Source organism: Tenrec ecaudatus, chromosome 5 (assembly GCF_050624435.1).
Source record: "Tenrec ecaudatus isolate mTenEca1 chromosome 5, mTenEca1.hap1, whole genome shotgun sequence".
Taxonomy (NCBI): domain Eukaryota; kingdom Metazoa; phylum Chordata; class Mammalia; order Afrosoricida; family Tenrecidae; genus Tenrec; species Tenrec ecaudatus.
The window spans coordinates 170,853,524-170,859,523 of NC_134534.1; positions in this window are offsets into that span (position 1 = coordinate 170,853,524).

Consider the following 6,000-nt stretch of genomic DNA (forward strand, 5'->3'; position numbering starts at 1 on the left):
GCAATAAGGGCTTGATGCTGTGAGCCGAAGGGCAGGCCCATTCTTCACTTTCGAGATTTGGAAAGGATACGTCTTTTTTTCTGAATAGCTCTCTCCTTAACAAACTACTTGGTGGTGAAAGTGGACAGACTGATGTAGTTCTTTACCTTGACCAGCTGAAAATAGTAGTGACAAAGCAGGTAACGGAGTGTTCATCAGTTCATGAGGAGGTGTCTGAGAGTTTGTGGGGGGTGGAAAGGAAGTAAAGGTAACGCAATTTCCTCATCTGAGAACTGTGTGGCTGGCTGGATCTTTATGTCCTTACAAAAGTTTCAGGTTTCAGAAGAATGGGCGGCACCTGCTAATGTTCCCACAATGGCCTCTTTCCTTCTGTTCCCCATGGCTCCCTGCTGATCCTGGTGAGGTGACCCCACTGGCTGTCCTGAGTGGAGTGCTCTTCAGGAGGCCCACCAGCACCCCTCCCTCTGGCTCTTCCCCCCCTCATGGGGCCGCATCGATACACTGAACCATTTCAGCCGCATGTAAGCACGCTCACGTCTTCAGGGTGGCTCCGGAAGCTTCTTTGTGGACCATTTCCAAGCAAATTGCATCCAGCAAGTCACTCTGCTCTATTATTTCTAAATTACATGCAGCTATGATATTTCCCTTAATTTTGACATTTTGGAAATGCCGTTTGCTATGTTAACAGCCACTGCCATTTTTGCTCAACGTTTGAAGATGTATGTTTATTTTCACTTACTGATTTCTTCAGGGACGAACACGTGTGCATTGGTGGGGGCTCTCTATCTCTCACACGAAGACAACTGTCTGTAACCCCCCCCCCCCCCAAAAAAAATGATTGCGCTCTCCCGGCCCTTAAAAGGATTTCTCTGGAATAAAATATATGAATGTACTGATGAGTTTCAAATATTAAAGAAGCATCTCATGAGCCCATTTATAACAAAAGGAAAAAGGCCGATGAGATCCTAATTTGTCACTTCATTTCGGAACAATAGTGGCATTAGTCATAAGACAGTTTGTTCCTGCTAGCTGTTACTGAGTTGTGGCCGGACTCCAGGCACCACAGAGCCAAGTGCAGCCTGACCCTGTGTCCCCGCCATGATCACTTTGAGAACAAATCATTATCCATGGGGTTTTCATGAACTGATTTTCCTCTTTTTAAAATCATTTTATTGGGGGCTCCTACAACTCATCACAATCCACCCATCCATCCATTGTGTCAAGCACATGTGTACATTTGTTGCCATCATCGTTTTCAAAGCATTTTCTTTCTACTTGAGCCCTTGGTATCAGCTCCTCATTTCCCCCCTCCCTTGTCTTTCCTCCTTCTATCCCTTCCTCATGAACCCTTCATACTTTATAAATTATGATTTTTTTCATGATTTGCACTGTCTGATGACTCCCTTTACTCCCTTGTCTGTTGTCCATCCCCCTGGCAGGGGTTTATTGGTAGAACATTGTGATTTGTTCCCCCGTCTCCCGCCACCTTCCCCTTCTCCTCCTGGTATGGCTACTCTCAATATTGGTCCCGAGCAGTTTATCTGTCCTGTATTCCCTGTGTTTCCAGCTCTTATCAGTACCCATGTACGTGCTGTAGTCTTAGCCAGATTTGTAAAGTAGAGTTAGGGTCATGACAGTGGTGGAGGGGGGGAGGGGCAGGGGAAGGAAGCATTAAAGAATCCGAGGAAAGCTGTATGTTTCACTAGTGCTATCTATAATGAACTGAATTTCAGAAGTAGACCACTAGATCTTTCTTCCTAGTTCCTCTTAGTCTGGGTGCTTTGCTAATACCCGCTCAGCATCATAGCAATTTTCAGCCTGCACTGACAGGAAGTGCATTGACTAGGAATTAGATCCAGGATTTCCACCTGAAAGTCAATCATCCTGTCCTTGTGCCACCACTACCACAAGAAAGTGGTAAGTCATATCAATTCATATCAATGCCTGTGTATTTCCGTGAAAAAAATTAAATTAAAAAATCATTTTATTAGGAGCTCATGCAACTTTTATCACCACCCATACATACATCATACAAATGTGTAAAGCACATTTGTAAATATATTGCCCTCATCATTCTCAACATTTTCTCTCCACTTAGGAGTAGGGCTCGCTACTCTTGTAGACAGTTACAGTCTTGGAAACTCACAGGGAGCTTCTACCTTGTCCTATAGGGTTGCTATGAGTAATTTTTTTCTCCCCTGTCCCTGCTCCCCTCTCCCTCATGAACCCTTGATAATTTATAAATTATTTTTTGTCATATCTTGAACTGTCCAATGTCTCCTTTCATCCATTCTTCTGTTGTCCATCCCCCAGGAAGGAGGTTATATGTAGATCCTTGTAATCAGTAACCCCCTTTCCAACTCACCCTCCCTCCACCCTCCTAGTATAGCCACTCACACCACTGGTCCTGAAGGGATGATCCGCCCTGGATTCCCTGTGTTTCCAATTCCTATCTGTACCAGTGTACATTTTTGCCGATCAATGAACTCACTGCCGACTCCTAGAGACCCTACCAGATAGAGTACAATTGCTCCTGTCAATTTCCAAGACTCCAACTCTTTAAAGGAGTAGAAAAAGACCAGTCTTTCTCCTGCAGAGCAGCTTGTGGTTTTGAACTGCCAACTTGGGGATCACAGCATAACTTGTAAGCACCACACCACCAGGATTCAGACAGGGCTCACTACTTTGTAGACAGTCACAGTCTCAGAAACTCACAGGAACCCTGCTGCCTTGTCTTATAGGGTTGTTATGAGTCAACAGCGACTCATTAGCACTGAGGGTTTTTCTGGTTGTTTTTGTTTTTGAGTTATCTCCCAGATCAGAACAATTCATTTATTGAAAACTTATTTTTAAATTTGTACCGCAATAATCCAAAAACTAATAATGCTTTTTCAGAAATTCTTTCTCAGCTTAAAAACAATTAGAGAAGGACAATCTGAGTATGCACCCTGGAGATCACAAGTGTTGCTTACCTTCTTTTTTGAACCAAATGCTCCGCTCCTAGGCACACCTACTGGATTTTTCCTGGGACGTCTGATTAGGAATACTGTGGTAAAGAATTACAATAAGAAAATGGGTAAAAGTTCTAAGTCATACTCATATTCAGACCTATATTAATTATTGATTGCTGTGAAAACCGGGATGTTCTATCATTACAGTGACTTAAGAAGCCCAAACATCTGAGTTTAAAAAAACCAACAGATTGTTGACCATTTTTCATGAATGAAACTACACTTAGCATTATCAAGAAAACCTTAAAGGGAAAAATATGAATTACACAATTTATTGCTACCAGACTGACATTCTAAAGAAATGAAAATGAAACTAAATTGCCTGAAGACAGTGGTTATGTAGGGGTTCCTTTTAAGTTATAGTTGTTGATTATAAACACTAATAACGCACACCATAAAAACCAACCCATTGAGTTGATTCTGACTTACAGAGACCCTTCAGGGCAGAGCGGAAGTGCCTCCTTTCCTTTTCTGAGGCAGCAAATGGTTACTGTCTTCCTCGGTTTGGCTGGTGAGCTCACACAGCTGACCTTGAGTTGAGTGGCTCAATCCTAACCTACAGCGGCCACTAGTCCTCCTGAAGTGCATCGGACTGACGTTGGCTTGATTCTGACTCATAGGTCTGAGTAGAACTGCCCCGGTGGGTTTCCAAGACTGTACATTTTGACAGAAATAGGAAGCTTCATCTTTGTCCTGTGGAGCTGCTGGTGGCTTTTAACTGGTGACCTTGAGGTTAGTAGCTCGATGTGTAACCGACTCTGCCCCCAGGACTCCATGAGTATGATAATGAGAGAGTGCATGTAAACGAATGAAAGAAAGTGAGTGGATGAGTTATACATTTGCTTTAAACCACAAATAATGTCATTTGGAAAGTGTTGGAGGCAAAATACTTCTAAAACTGCTCATGTGCCATGTGTAAATTATGTTATCTCAGTGAATAATGTGGTCATTTATTTGATTTGCCATAGGTTTAAAAAGAAGTCGCAAGGGTCTGGAATTCTAATGATAAGATTTGTGGCATTTTTCTCTAGCCCTTCTCATCCATAGGCAGTGTAATCAGATGATTATCATTTGCATTTTCTTGTGATTTGTGAAAGGCAACCTATGCATTTAATTAGAGGCAGATTTTCCATGAACTTAAAGAAGCTTCTGGGCCCCTGGCATAGTCTCGGCAATGAGTTTCCATGGTAATAAGTTTGCGGGTACTTTTCCAGAGGGACAGGAGAGCATTGGTTATGCCTGCTGTTCCCTTTCAAGTCAGTCTCACCACAAGGCACCTCCTGGTCCCAGGTGGGGTTGGATGGTTGTAGGGATTTTTGCCATCTCACTTAGGGAAAATTCACCAGGGAATAAGCCATTTTCACAGCAATTTGGAAAATTGTTTAGAATATTTTAATAAAGTCAGAAATTCCATATGTATAGTCTGTGAACATAAAAGGCATGTGCCAGGCATCTTTAAATTTATTTGCTGAAGAATTAAGGGGGAAATGAAAATAAAAATGAATAGAACAGGAAGCAAATGAATAAATATGAGGAATGATGTTCCAAACAATATTCTCATGTTAGGAAGCAAGATCTAAGGAAATTTCTAGGTTGCATTGAAAGGAGTAATGATCTGAATGGAAAAGATGTGTCCTAACAGAAGTGATGAATAATAATCTATAATTGATAATGAAGAATAAAACATAATGTGCCCCAATGTCTGTAGAGCTCATATGTGAGAGAAGCTAAAAGAAATTTCCCAAAATCTGATAAGGATCATGAACGATCACATGGTTTTACCAACAAGGTGTGATGAGCCTGAAGCAAACTTTTCTAAATGATGGTGATAAGACAAATTTGGATCATAGACACTGGAGGTTAGACAAAAATTAGAAATATTAGACCAAAATTAGACTAAAAATATAAAATGGTGCTACAAAATCACTGATGTAAAGAGACAAAGAACATATAGCTGAAAATACACAATAATGTGAGGTATGCCAGGCAGTTAATCAGTGAAATGTGAGATGACCCCCTTTGGCCATTCAACTATTGTGGTGTTTGTTAAGTGTATAGGTCTTATAATTTATTATTTTCTTTTTCCTCATAAATATTGATTTTTTATGAGGAAAAAGAAAATAATAAATTATAAGACCCCACAGATACTAGATGTACCCTTCTCACAATGATTTCAATTTGCGTCCTTTTTTTGATTTCTTGTACTTTCAGTGCATTGTCTTAGATAGATTTCCATTTTCATTAGTGTTTACTAAACTTCTTTTAGAAGATAGCACTGATCTATGAAGAAAAACATATAACATATGGAAATTGGGTTGGCATACGTATAAATCTGAATTGTGTGTGTGAATATATACATATATATGTATATATATGTATATATACACACATACTTGAGTATAAGCTGACCCGAATATCAGCCGAGGCACCTAATTTTGCACCAAAAACTGCATTAAAAATGTGCTTGAAATAAAAAAACAAAAAAAATGTACTCGAGGGCAAAGAATGTACAGAATTGCTTTATAAAATTGATGCATGTATATGGATGGATTGTGATAAGAGTTGTATGAGCCCCTAATAAAATGTTTAAAAAAATAAATTTTAAAAAAATGCTCAAAAACTCGACATATATGCGAATAGATATGGTATCTATGAATTTGAATAGTGATTCAGCTGGTTTGTCAACAGAGCCAGCAAGGCAAATCCTAGAATATGATAGATATTAAATCCACACTCCCTGTCCAAGTGTCCCTATATTTGAGCCAAGGAATCCTAGTTTGGGGAATCCAGGATAGTTAGCCATTTGCATCAGTAAAGAATTTACATTTTGGTAGGAAAGAAGTAACCAGCTTTAAAATTAGTCTGCTCCCAATGATCCCTCATGGTAGGGTTAGGGCATACATGGCTAAAGAATATATTGATTATTGGACAAGCTCAATGTTTCCTTCAAGGAATCTAGGTATGTTTACTGATGACAAACATTTTACAG